Source organism: Calypte anna, unplaced genomic scaffold (assembly GCF_003957555.1).
Source record: "Calypte anna isolate BGI_N300 unplaced genomic scaffold, bCalAnn1_v1.p scaffold_76_arrow_ctg1, whole genome shotgun sequence".
NCBI classification, from domain to species: Eukaryota; Metazoa; Chordata; class Aves; order Apodiformes; family Trochilidae; genus Calypte; species Calypte anna.
This window is the reverse complement of record NW_022045528.1, coordinates 55,359-70,140: the sequence shown is the minus strand read 5'-3', so window position 1 is coordinate 70,140 and position 14,782 is coordinate 55,359.

The window sequence follows — 14,782 nt, the reverse complement described above, 5'->3', positions numbered from 1 at the left end:
GATGTCTACTGCTGAGGGCACATCGATGCCCAGGCTTCCCCTTGTGGTTGGGGCGGGGAGCTGTTGTAAAGTGCTGGCCCGGCTACTTGTGTCATGGTGTGGGGGCCTTGTGTGCTGCGCCTTCTGTTTTTTGCAAACCTGCATGCCAGGTTTTTGTGGTTGTCTTCCTGGCATCGGTCACACCACACTGTGACTGAGCAAGCTCTTCTTGTGTGGCCTGTGGCTCCACATCGAAGACAGACAGGGGTGAATTTCCTAAATTGATTTCCCCTTCTGTCTAGTTTCTGTTCAACTGCCGCGAGAAGCTTTTGAGTGGGTTCCAAGGCAGCAGCAAAGGCACTGGCCATGCCTTGGTTTTGTTGTGTTTGGGTGGCCCTGGCAGCAACTTCTAACATCTCCAAGATGTCAGCTGTTTTTGGTAAAGTGGAGAACAGTGACTTCATTCTCGGATTTGCATTTTCAAACGGCAGTAGCTTGAACATAGATTCTTTTTGCTCTTCTCCAAGATCGGATTGAGCCATGACAGATTGCCAGAGTCGGTCAACAAAATGTTGAAAAGGCCATTCATCCCTTGCTTGATGGCAGTAAATGAGGGGACTGGAGTAGGCTCTGGGACCACATAGAAGGCTTGGCGGGCTAGGTGCACAGCAACGTGGTGGAGCACAGTCTTCTTGCTGCAACTCTGCTTCAATGCTGAGAAGCTCACTTTCCATTTCAGATACATCATTGAGAATGCTCTTTATAAAACAAGGGATTGAAGTTCAAATATTTTTTTGATAACTACATACCTAATTATACATTTTGCTATCTTAGCTATCAGTATTTGCAGGAAGTCTGTTTTAGCATGCAATGATCACACAAAAGGAATTTCACTATCCTTAGATACATATTCACACCCTACTGGGATAATGAGAAGAAAAATTACATTCCCAAGGCAGGCAGAAAGTAGAAAGTTGGAAAAAAACTGCATGTTAAAGTTTCTCATTATTTTAAAGATCATCCTGGCATCAGGTAGTGTATATTCTCCAGAGCAAATGGGTAAATAACAGTCCCACTATTTTATAACCTAATAATTTCACTTTGAGCTACTGCATAAAACTGAATCTTCATTTTACAGAATATCATTAATGAGTAGAAATTCTTTTCCCCCTCCTCTAAGTCTTAACAGAAGAAAAAAAAGCCATAGACTATCACCATTTTACCCCATGCCTTGAAACATTCAAGTGTGTGTGGAAGTTGTTTCGAATTCTACCTCTGCATCCAAGTGCAAACTGTGCAGAGCTTCACTCCTGTTTAACTCTTGAGAAGATATTTTATTCTGGTTCAAATTATTCTTCCCGAGACACTGAATCTGAGCTCATAGTTGATCTTGTTTCTTCTCAAAAAATTCCATTTTATACTTGTTAACAGCAGTATGATATTGCATTCTCTTTGAGCAAACACGACTGAACAGAAATTGGTGTGGAAGCAGAGGATATATCAGTGAGTTAAATGCTTTGAAATGGCACCCTACATCCAGCTAATATTCCATATTTTATAATTCAGTCTATTTAACTTCCTAACCCAGAGATGTCCAGGACAACTAAAATGTGACTTAATTTTCTACGTTCACACCCACTGTATAGCAACAGTATATAAGACTTTTAGCTGGGACAGCATATCTGAAGGATGCTATTTTTGTAGACTCCTAGAAAAGCCAAATAATCTAAAAAGCTCTAAGACAGCCTTCCATTAATCTAAACTTTGAAATGCAAAGTATTCTATGTTGTGTTTATTTTCTCAGAGTTGTGAAAGGTGCCCAGGATCTACAAGAATAATACTATGATGATTTAAAGCATTATTCTAGTCAAGAACATCTTTAAACATAAAAGCTGAAAGGAATGTATGGAAAAACAGCAAAACCTAAAAAATGCTGCCCCAAGTTATAAAATAAGGTTCTCTTCATAGAAAAACTTCTTAGCTAATGGATATTTTTATATATATATACACACATATATATCTGTACACACACACACACACACATATCCAGTGGTTTTGTACACTGCCCCAATCTGTCAACAACAAAAAAAAGGCACCTTAATATTTCATGATAAAGAAACAGAATAAGGTCATAATTTAGTGAACTCCTGCATATAACAGGGGAAGGTCTGCAAAGTTACAGAAGTAAAACTATTTAGGCAGTTTTACAGACTTAACATGCATCTGCAAGGCATCTTGCATATCTTTCTCCCACAATAATAACTTGAGTTCATAGTTTAATTTATGGAGTAAGGAAAGAAAAATTTTCCCTATTAAAATAGTTTAACATTAATGAAATAACACTGTGAAAAGCAGCTGAACTACAGTCAAAAAGTAAGGTTAATGAGCTATTTAGTTGAGTTAATTTTCCAGGACTGTAATGCATTTACTATCAATTTTTTTTCCACAAGATACACATTCACAAAAACCCAAAAGTAAAGTTAGAGCTTATGGAATCCTGGCTGTTGTTGTTGGGAGCTGATTAACAAACAAAGCCCAAGAAACATTCCCATATTCATAATTTTAATAATTTGATGTTAGTACCTTCTGTTTGTTCAATAAGCTCTGGAGATGACTGTTTATTTTCTCTTTTGCAGCTTGAAGTCTTTTGACTTGTTTGCTGTGTTTTGCTGAAAGCTGAGTCAGTATGGCAGCAATCAGTACTTTTTGACTGTCCAGTTCACACTTCAGATTAAGAGAAACTGTAGAAAGACATTCATACCTCTTCTCCAGATTTGGGAATTTCTCAAGCAGCTCCTAAATGCAAGTGAAACATAAGGAAGGAGTGATTAGTTATGAACAAAACTTGAAATAAACCAGACTCCAGGACTAGCCCATACAGCAGATATTTGTTTTACAACAGAACAGTTACTAGAACTAAGACTTCAGTTTCAGGTTGCCACAGGAACAAAGACACTAAGGTCAGGCACAACAGCAGAGAATTTTTGAGATTTCCAGATAGTTGTATTTCTCCAGATCAGATTTCCATGATTTAGACCAGGCTTCGAATGCAGTAGTTGCCTGTACACAATTTGTCAGCTAGGCTGTCTTCTGAATGGGCTCCCTCCTTGATCTATTTGGTCCTTTCTTGGGATTCCTTTCACCAGGAAATCATGACATGAGATTGTTATGCCTTTTGTTATGAGATTGTTAAGCAAGGTGCACTGTCTCCCCATCTTAGGTTCTTAGTTGAAATAAACAGGATCCTGTTCAACTCTTCACCCCACAGTAAAAACACTGAAACTAACAGATACCCTGTCTCCAACAGGAATAAGTACAAGATACTTCAGAAAACTGCACAAGAAAAAGGCAAGATCTTACCCATTGCAGAACTCAGAGGGCAGAGTGACATGAAAAGGGATCAACTGATTATTTGCATCCCTCATTATTAGTTCCCTACTTCTGATGTAGGATAGAAAGACAACAAGAGTGAAAAAAGCTACAAAATCGATTTTTGCAGTTTGGTCCTTTCCTATTTTTGGTGTTAAATGAATCAGCAATGAGGGCTTTTCTAGCATGCATAGAATGACGCCCAAATCTGCTGCACAGATGAACAGACTGCAGTACACTGGTAATCTTTCAAGTGTTTCATACGTATTCAAAAAAACCTTTGTTTAGACTTCCAGTAGTAATTCTCACATCTGTGAGAAAACATTCAGGATAGTTAATTAACAAAAGCTTTAAGGAATTACAGAGGCTCCCAATTTTGAGCTGAGAAGCTACTTAATGAAACTAATATATTAGAAGCCAATTTATTTTTGGAGAGGAGTAATGAAAAGGAGGATTTGGGCAGGATTTTGTAAAAATGAAATGGCGAAGACACATGACTACTTATTTTCACTGGAGTGGCTGGACAGTATTGACATGAAGTGAGATCTCAGCTGAGACCCCTGACCTTACCAGAACAGGATGTGTGGCCACTGAGTAGTAACAGCAAATCAGCTGATTCAATATTGAGCACCATCTTAACAACATATGCAAACAATTTTATAGATCAGACAGAGAAGTCATGCTTATGCTCCAGAACAAACGGTACTAAAGTTTTACACACATGCTTAAAATGAGCAGAGAAGTCAGTAAGTATACCTTAATTCTCAAGGTTTTTTCCTTCAGGCTGTCATCAACCATCTACTCAGCATTGTCCAGTAGGTTCACCTGGATCATAGAATCATAGAATCATAGAATCATAGGGGTTGGAAGGGACCTCAAAAGATCATCTAGTCCAACCCCCCCCTGCCAGAGCAGGGCCACCTAGAGCACTTCGCATAGGAACGTGTCCAGGCGGGTTTTGAATGTCTCCAGTGAAGGACACTCCACGACCCCCCTGGGCAGCCTGTTCCAGGGCTCTGTCACCCTTACAGTAAAAAAATTTTTTCAAATATTCAACTTGAACCTCCTATGCTCCAATTTATACCCATTACCCCTTGTCCTATCACTGGTTACCACTGAGAAAAGCCTAACTCCATCTCCCTGATACTCACCCCTTACATATTTGAAAACATTGATGAGGTCACCCCTCAGTCTCCTTTTCTCCAAACTAAAGAGACCCAGCTCCCTCAGCCTTTCCTCATAAGGGAGATGTTCCACTCCCTTAATCATCTTAGTAGCTCTGTGCTGGACTCTTTCAAGCACTTCCCTGTCCTTCTTGAACTGAGGGGCCCAGAACTGGACACAATACTCCAGGTGCGGCCTCACCAATGCAGAATAGAGGGGGAGGAGAACCTCTCTTGACTTACTAACCACACCCTTTCTAATGCACCCCAGGATGCCATTGGCCCAGGTCTCTTTCACCTACACTGCTCTCCAGCAGGTCAGCCCCCAACCTATACTGGGACATCGTGTTGTTCTTCCCCAAATGTTCTTCCCTTCCTTCTATACACTTCCCCTTGTTGAATTTCATCATGTTTCTCTCTGCCCAACTCTCCAGCCTGTCTAAGTCTCTCTGAATGGCAGCACGGCCTTCCGGTGTGTCAGCCACTCCTCCCAGCTTAGTGTCATCAGCAAACTTGCTGAGGGTACACTCTATACCCTCATCCAAGTTGTTGATGAAGATATTGAACAACACCGGTCCCAGTACCAACCCCTGAGGGACTCCACTAGTCACACACCTCCAACCAGATTCTGCCCCATTGACTACAACTCTCTGACTCCTTCCTTTCAACCAGTTCCTGATCCACCTCACTACCTGATCACCAAACCCATACTTGATCAACTTATCTACAAGGATGCTGTGAGAGACGGTGTCAAATGCTTTACTGAAATCAAGATAAACCACATCTACCGCTCTTCCATCATCTATCCACCTAGTAATTTCCTCATAGAAGGCTATGAGGTTAGTCAAACATGATTTACCCTTGATAAAACCATGCTGACTGCTCTTGATGACCCCCATGTCCTTGATATGCCTGGAGATAGCGACAAGAACAAGTTGTTCCATCACCTTTCCAGGGATGGAGGTGAGGCTGACCGGTCTATAGTTACCCGGGTCTTCCTTCTTGCCCTTCTTGTAGACTGGAGTGACATTTGCTATCCTCCAGTCCTCAGGCACCTCTCCTGTTACCCATGACTTACTGAAGATGATGGAGAGTGGCCTAGGAATGACCTCCGCCAGCTCCCTCAGCACCCTTGGATGCATTCCATCTGGACCCATCGACTTATGGATGTCCAGATTACTCAGCTGATCCCTAACCCAATCCTCATCTGCCATGTCAAACCCCTCATCTATCTTGACTTTCTGGGGCTAAATGAATCTAGGGCTCATGCGGAAACCCTGCAGGAGTAAAGACAGAGGCAAAGAAGGCGTTCAGCACCTCTGCCTTCTTTATATCCTCTGTCACCAGGGCTCCCAGCTCATTCCTTAGTGGGCCAATATTGCCTCTAGTGTTAGTTTTGCTAGCTATGGATTTGAAAAAGCCCTTTCTATTATCCTTAACCTGACTTGCAAGGTTAAGTTCCAGGGAGGCCTCAGCTTTCCTAATTGCCTCCCTACATCCTCTGACAACAGTCCTATATTCCTCCCAAGTGACCAGCCCCCCCTTCCATGATCTGTAGATTTTCCTTTTCCACTTAAGTTTTCCCAGCAGTTCCTTTTTTAACCTCATCCGCCAGATGCCTGTAGAATAATTCATCATCCTCATCATCTTGATTGGGTGGTCTGTAACAGACTCCCATCACGATATCAGCCTTGTTGGCCTTTCCTCCGATTCTAATCCACAGGCACTCCACCTTATTATTACAGACTTCAATTTCTACAGTGTCAAGAGACTCCCTAACATATAGGGCTACCCCTCCGTCTCTCCTACCCTGCCTGTCCTTTCTGAAGAGTCTGTAGCCACCCATGGCAGCACTCCAGTCATGGGAGTCATCCCGCCACGTTTCCGTGATAGCGACGACATCACAGCTTTCCTGATGCACGATGGCTTTCAGCTCCTCTTGTTTGTTGCCCATGCTGCATGCATTGGTGTACATGCACTTTAGCTGGGCTGCTGGTTTGTCTCGTACCTTGGGTAGACCACCCTTAGGCTCCTTTCTGGAGAGCCTTAGTTTCTTCCTCCTCTGAATTTGAATCAATTGCAGACAACTCATCCCAGCTAGCGTCTGCTCCGAAATTGGAACTCGACTGGCTGGTTACTTCTGAGTTTCAGCACTTTTTCACTGAGCTTCGGCCCCGGCCACTTCCCTTGCGGGTGGGTGGGCTCCGGCCCCACCCACTTCCTTTGCAGGCGGACTGTTCCCCCCCTCTTGGCTCGCCCCACCTTCTACTTTCGGGGGTGCTTGCCTTATGCGGGCATTTTTTCGGATGGCTGCTCTTATGGGTTCTCAGCCCCTCACTCGTGCTCCCCTCCCCCTTCCAGCTGCCCCCACCGTTTTTAACCCTCTCATTCTCCTCCCCCTTCCTTAGCCATGCGCATGTTGGTTCCAGCACTTCCTCTCTGTCCTGCCGGGAGCACTTTCGCCCTGCCTGAAGGGCACCTTGGGAACCGGTCCCCTCCAACTGGAGGAGCCAAACCCTCCCTGGCTGGAGGAAAATAAACCTCCCAAGCCAAGGGAAAACCGTCCCCGGCTGGAAGAGCCGGAGGAATCCGTCCCTGGCCAGAAGAAAATATTTCTCCCAGACTAAGGGAAAACCATCCCCGGCTGGAGGAGCTGGAGGAATCTGTCCCCAGTCTGAGGAGCCCCAGACTGAGGGAATACTGTCCCCAGCCAGAGAAGCTCCAGACCGAGGGAATACCGTCCCCGGCTGGAGAAGCCGGAGGCATCTGTCCCTGGCCTGAGGAGCCCCAGACCGAGGGAAACCATCCCCGGGCAGACACCGGCCGGAGGAAACCATCCCTGGCCTGAGGAACCCCAGACAGAGGGAAAACCATCCCCGGCCGAACACCAGCCAGAGGAAACCATTCCCGGCCGAACACCGGTCAGAGGAAACTGTCCCTGGCCGGACACCAGCCGGAGGAGACCGTCCCTGGCCTTAGAAACCCCAGACCGAGGGAAAACCGTCCCCAGCCAGACACCGGCAGGAGGAAACCATCCCCAGCCTGAGAAACCCCAGACCGAGGGAAAACTGTCCCCGGCTGAACACTGGCCAGAGGAAACCGTCCCTGGCCGAAAATCGGCTGGAGGAAACCATCCCCAGCCGGAGGAAAATAATCCTCCCCAGTCAGGGGAAACCTTCCCCAACCGGACAGAACACGTTAATACTTACTCGTCTCCTGCGAGTCTTTGCCCGGGGTCTTCATGCACGTGAATTACGGGGGGATCCTTCAAAATTTCTTTACCTATATCTCTCTCGATACTTACTTTACTTATATCTCTCTCTCAGGGCGCCGGCCCGGAGCACTCCCCAGGGCTACTCCTCGGCGGAACCGTGTGCTGACCCCGGCGACAGCCGGGGATGGGATTGTGAAAAATAAGGGTTTAAAATTGCAATTTATTGTTCTGTTGAGTGTATCTTTCAGTTTAGTGATGTTTGTTTGGTCAGTTTGTTGAGGCAGTTTGTTGTATCATGTTGTTTTGGGGTGTATTTGTAAGTGTACTATAAGGAAGAAAAGCCAGAAAAACAGGAGGAGGGGCCGACTGCAGGGGCCTGCGAAAGAGGGATGTAATGTGAAACCATTCCCCTCAGCAGCAGAGCGAAGCCCCGAAACATGAAACCGTTCCCATCAGCAACAGAGCAAATCCCGCAAAGCAAGAACCAGTGCTGGGGGAGCCCGTGGGATGGAAACCAATGATAAACTGATGGGAGACTGAGGGGGAAGGGCTTTATGAAAAGTATAAAGGGCTGGCTTTACCTTGTTGAAGGTGCGAGCCGGGGGTGGGGCAAGTCTCAAACACTAAAAACACCTTAGGGTGACTCATGGCTGCTCAGTACTGTAATGGGCCCCCTGGTGCCAGTGGCACTGAGTCCATGATCCTCAGGTACTGAAAGGAGACTGAAAAAAAAAAAGTCTTTAGAAGTTAAAGCCAAAACAAAAACAAAATTATTGTGAAGTATTGATTGGCTCCATTGGGTCCCATTACTGACAAAGCCTCCCCAGAGACTTGTTAGAGAAGGTCACTGGAGACCATGATTGCAGGGAGGAAAAGGTTCTGTAAAGGTGGCTCTGATGCCACCTGTACTTATTTATTTATTTATTTTATGGATCAGTCTGGAAAAACTCTGAACCCCAGGAACTGGGAAGGCAGAGCCCAGACCTCACTTGTGGGTCAGGACTTTTCCTAGGGGCAGTTGGGTGTGAAGATGAGCAATAAAAACTGCAGGAAAAGTGCACAACACCTCCCAACTACCCCAAGAAAGGGCGAGGAACATACCAAGTGCAGAGCCTCAACAGAAACTTCTGCCTGGTGGTGGTGATCCAGTGACCATTTCTAAAGTCACCTTTCCAGACACAGACTCTCCAGACAAAGGCCATTCCCATTCCTCTCCAACTGTCCCCTTCTCCTACTCTTGGTTCATTCAGATGCCTCTCCCCTGGGTGCTGCTTTGAGCAGCAGGTTGTTCAAAGCTCCCCTGTCTTTCAGCAGCCTGATTGTCTCTTTAGCCACCTCTGTCGTGATGATCACATCTCTCTTTTCCCATCTGTCTCTCTAAACACTTTCTCATCAGATTCTTCTTCACTTTCTCTGTTTGACTTTTCTTGGCTGGCACAAAGGAAAACTCCTGCTGTGCCCATGTGCAGTCAGTTCTCTAAGGAGAGCAGGTGGGAGAGAGGAGAGGAGAAGCCTGATGCAAGGAGCAGGGATGGAAGTCCCAGGAGGGACATGAAAGGAATGGTGGGCCTGGGGTGGTGAGAAGTAAAGTTGCCTGCACAGTGTCAGCCCTCAGGGAACTTCTGTCACCTCTTCCCTAAACTGAAAATCATTACATGATCTGTTAAAATAGAAAAAACTCCCACAAACCATCTTCATTAAGCACAGTATGAAATTTTCATCCTTAACTACAGTGTTTAAACCTCTCCAATTAGCTGTACAATTAGCTTAGTCTGGAAGATGTGAAGAATATGCCATGGAGAGCCATGGCCCTTTAGTGCTCTCTGTATTTCAAGGAGCCCCAGGTTGTGTTTGGTGCTGAGTCCATGATCCTTAGGTGCAGAGAGATGAATGAACAAACTGCTCCAGAAGTCAGAATGGAACTTGAAAGTACCTTGAAATGCCTTGATTGGCCCCACTGAGGGCCATTGCTGCCAGAGCCTCCCCATGGCCTTGTTAGAGCAGATCACTGGAGGCCATGATTGCAGGGAGGCAAAGGCTCTGGAAAGGTGGCTCTGAAGTCAATGAGTTTTCATAATATATTATTTTTTTAATGAAGCAGTAAGGCCACTCGCTGAATCCCAGGCATAGGGACCCATCCCTCACGTGTGGGTCAGGACTCTTCCTGGGGACAGTGGAGTATGAAAATGAGCAATAAAAAAAAATTCTGACACATCCTGACCTCTCCAGGAAGGGGAAATAGAGTCCAGATCCTAAGGACAAAATTACTCCTGGTTGACCATGGTGGTTGAGGCAGCTGCCATGTCTGAGGTGACAAAGCCTGTGGTCTTGTTGGGCCTTTCAGCCTTCCAGAGCCCTTGGCCACCTCTCCTGCAGGCTGCCCTACACTGTCCATGCCTGCAGCTCCTTCTTTAAACTGCTTTGAAAAGGCTTGAAACTGAAGAACAAGGAGGTAGGAACCCAAGATGACAATGATCACCCCACCATCACCACTACAACTGATCTGGGGTTAAACTAGAAGTCCAGCCTGGACTTTCCCAAGGCTGCCCTGAAAACTTGGTTGTAATGTGATAGTTACTGGAGTGTCGCAGTGCGAGACGGGGACCCAGTTTGATGCAAACAAATGTCTGACTTTATTGAATCAGAAGGCGATATTTATACACTAATCTAAGAGCTAATGCCACGTATACATATTGCTGATTGGTGATTTCTACATCTTGTTACACACGTTTTAACTTGATTGGCTACAAAACCTTTAGCAACAATTAACTAACAAAGCTTATCTTTCACACATTCGAGCTTCTTCGTGGATGTTGCAATCGTGCCGAGTCCCTTAATCTAATCGTCTTGCTTACTCCTTAACCTTCGAGTGTTCTAACGTGCTGTTCCTTGTGGTTACAAAATATGCTTTAAGCAGCACTGTCCTTGCACATAGCCCAAAGCTTATGTTGAAATTATCAGCAATTGTTCGGTGCTGACAGTCTGAGGCTGTACTGCCTCACTGGGGGTCAGGGAGAAGGGACATGGTACCATTTTTCTATTTATTTAAATATATTTAGTAATTTTTCCTTATTATCATTACTGTTTCATCAAAGCTGTATAGTTTGGTTTCCAACCCATAAATCTCTCTCCCTTATTCTCTCTCCTTTGTTTATCAGAGTGGGGAGGAGCATTAATAGAGAGAATCTGTCATTCAGTTAATTGCCTGCCCAGTGTTAAAAACTGACAGATTTATTGGCGCCCAACGTGGGGCTTTAGCTAATTAGCTCCAGCCCAGTAGAAATTTCAACTCATTTATATGAATAATTTGAATTTTTACTTCAGTGGGAGATTACACAGATGGCTCTGCTGAGTGGGAATCAAACAATTTTCTTTGGAAATTTCACAGGGTTGGAAATTCAACCAATCCTGCTGTACCTTTGGTACTCAGGGTATGTGATCTGTGGCTTTTTATCTGGGATAAGTGTTGCTCTACAGTTCATTCCTGGTAAGAGCTTCTTAAGAACCATAGTGGTGATATGGTCTTCAACAGTGTGGCATGTGGTACAGTGTTTTTTCACACACATAGGAGACACCCATAGGATACACATTTCATACACACAGGAAATATCCCTATTGCAAAGAAATAGACTGCCCACAGGTCAAAGTAGCCACACTTAGAAAAGCTCTCAGGTATTTGAAAGAATTGGCTGTACGAGATGTGATCTATACCAATGATGAGACTGCAGATCCTTATCACATGCCATGCCATAAGCCTCCCCATGGCCTTGTTAGAGCAGATCACTGGAGGCCATGATAGCAGGGAGGCAAAGATTCTAAAGGTGGCTTTTATTTATTATTTTTCATTAAGCAGTGAGGCCACCCTCTGAACCTCAGGCAATGGGAAGGCAGAGCCCATCCCTCACTTGTGGGTCAGGATTCTTCCAGGAGACAGTAGGGTGAGAATATCAATAATGTCAGAAAATGTCCAACCCCTCCCAGCTACCCCAAGATGGGATAGGGAGCAAACGAAGTTCAAGAAAGTTCAAGAAAGAGTTTTTCCTGGTGGTGGTGATCCAGTGACCATTTCTAAAGTCACCTTTCCAGACACAGACTCTCCAGACAAAGGGACGGGATGGAGAGCTGGGTCCATGCAGACTTCATGAGGTTCAACAAGAACAAGCACAAGGTCCTGCACCACCGTTGGGGCAATCCCCAGCACAAATACAGGTTGGGCAGAGCTTGGATTGAGAGCAGACCTGAGGAGGAGGAGGACTTGGGGGTGCTGGTGGATGAGAAGCTCAGCACCAGCTGACAAGGTGTGCTGGCAGCCCAGGAAGCCAAGCATGTCCTCAGCTACACAAAAAGCACCCTGGCAAGCAAGTCAGGGGAGGAGATTCTGCTCCTCTGCTCCACTCTGGTGAGAGCCCACTGCAGTGCTGGGTCCAGTTCTGGAGCCCCAAGCACAAAACGAACCTGGAGCTGTTAGAACAAGTCCAGAGGAGGCCACAAAGATGATCAGAGGGCTGATCATCAGGAGGTCTCCAGGCCATCCTCCTGGTCTCATCAGGGTTGGCTTGGGGTAAGGGAAGCTTGCTCAGGATTTATTAATTTGGGGAATTGAAAAGCGACAGGGAGATAGAGATGACAATATGCTCTTTGGGAGACCTGCTTTAATGCCTTGATGAGGAGAAAGTTCGTGAACTTTTTCTCCCTTTTTTCAGATGATGTCCATTGGTTCTCATCCTCCCATCATGCACAACCAAGAAGGACCTGGCTCTACCTCTTGCTGATACCAAATGAGTTATCACAAAATCATAGAATATGCTGAGTTGGAAGGGACACATCAGGATGACCAAGTCCATCTCTGCCCTGTGTAGGGTACCCCCAGGATCACAGCATGAGCCTGAGAGCATCATTCAAACCCTTCTTGGACTCAGGCAGGATTGGTGCTGTTACCACTTCTCTGGGAGAGTTGTCATTGCTTGGAAGCAATGAAGTTGTTCCATCGCTCAAGTGCCCTTTGGGGAAAAAACGTTCCCTGATATCTAGGGTAAACCTCTCATACCTCAGGTCCAGTCATTTCCCCAAGTCCTCTCCTTGGTCACAGGAGTTGGGAAATCAGACCCAGTCCCATCTCTTTCCTCGTGAGGATCCACAGACTGCAATGGGGTCTCCCCTCAGCCTCCTTTTCTCCCAAATGAACAATCCAAGTGACCTCAGCTGCTCTCCATAAGTCATCCCTTCCAGACCCTTCCCCATCCTTGTTGCTCTCCTTTGGGCACTCTCCAACACCTTTGATGCCTTTTCTATCCTGGGGTGCCCAAACTGCTCACAGGACTCACAGTGAGGCTGTACCAGTGCAGAGCAGAGCAGGACAGTCACCTCCCTGGGCTGGCTGGTGACACTGTGCTTGATGCACCCCAGGACAGGGTTGTCCCTCCTGGCTGCCAGGACACACTGCTGGCACATCTCCAGTTTGCCATCAACCAGGACCCCCAGGTCCCTCTCTGCTTTCCAGCCACTCGTTCCCCAGTCTGTACTTGCCCCCAGGGTTGCCCCATCCCAGGTGCAGAATTCAGCACTTGCCCTTGTGGTTGGTGATTCAGCACTTGTGGTGAATCTTGTGGTTCAGCACTTGTCCTTCCTTTGCCTGCTGATTGTCTGGGGAGGGATGGGGGGGTCTGGGGTCTCCTTTAGGGTCGTGGGGGTGTCCAGGGTCCCATTTTGGGGGTCAATGAGGGGTCCTCAGGGGGTCTGGGGTCCCATTTGGGGGTTCCTGTGTGGGATTTGGGGGTTCTGGAGGGGTCTGGGGTCCCCCTTGAGGGTCTTGTGGGGGCTCTGGGGGTCCTGGAGGGGTCTGGGGTTCCTACTGGGGATCCTGGGGGGGGATTTGGGGGTCCTGGGGTGGTCTGGGGTCCCATTTGGGGGTCTTGGGTGGGATCTGGGGTCGTGGAGGAGTCTGGGGTCTCATCTGGGGGCCCCGGGGGGGATTTGGGTGTCTTGGGGAGAGTCTGGGGTCCCATTTTGGGGGTCTTGGGTGGGATTTGGGGGTCCTGGGGTGTCTGGGGTCCTGTTTGGGGGGCACTCAGGGGGTCGTGGGGCAGCCTGGGGGTCTCGGAGGGGGTGGGGGTCCTATTATTTGGGGTGGGGGTCTCATTGGGGTCTAATTTGGGAGTCCTGGAAGGGTCTGGAGTCCCACTAGGTGGTGTTTTGTTGGGATTTGGGGTCCCTGGGAGGGATTTGGGGTCTCTGGGGGAGGTTTGGTTGTCGTAGGGGGGTCTGGGGTCCCATTTGGGGTCTTGTGAGTGTCTGGGGTCTCATTTTGGGGGGGCTCTGGGGATCCTGGAGGGGATTTAGGGGTCATTGAGGGGGGAATTTGGGGGTCTGGGGAGGGATGGGGGTGTCTTGGGTCTCATTTAGTGTGGTGGGGGGGTCCAGGGTCCCATTTTCGGGGGGCTATGAGAGTTCCCAGGGGGTCTGGGGTCTCATTTATGGGTCCTGGGTTGGGATTTGGGGTCTGGGGGGGGTCTGTGGTCCCATTTGGGGTCCCTAGTGGGGATTTGGGGGTCTTGGGGGTCCCATTTGGGGAGGCTCAGGAAGTCTTGGGACAGCCTGGGGGTCCCCAAATTTCCCCCAAGACCCCGAAATGGGACCCCAGAGCCCCTTAAGATCCCCAAACCCTAACCCAGGACTTCCCAGTGAGACCCCAGACCCCCCCAAATAGGACCCCAGACCCCTCTAGAATCACCAAATCCCCCCCCATACCCACAAATCCCCCCCAGAAACCCCAACACCCCCCCTCCACCAAGACCCCCAATAAGACCCCAGGCCTCCTGAGTCCCCCCAAAATGAGACATCAGATGCCTCCAGGACCCCAATAGTCCCCCTAAAATGGGACCCGTGACCACCCCACGACCCTTAGTGGGGGGTCCTGGGGGGGATTTGGGGATCTTGGGGGGGGTTTCGGGGTCCTGGGAGGGTCTGAGGTCCCATTTGGGGGGGCTCATGGGGTCATGGGGTAGCATGGGTATCTCTAAATCTCACCCAGGACTCCCCCATTGGAACCCCAGACCCC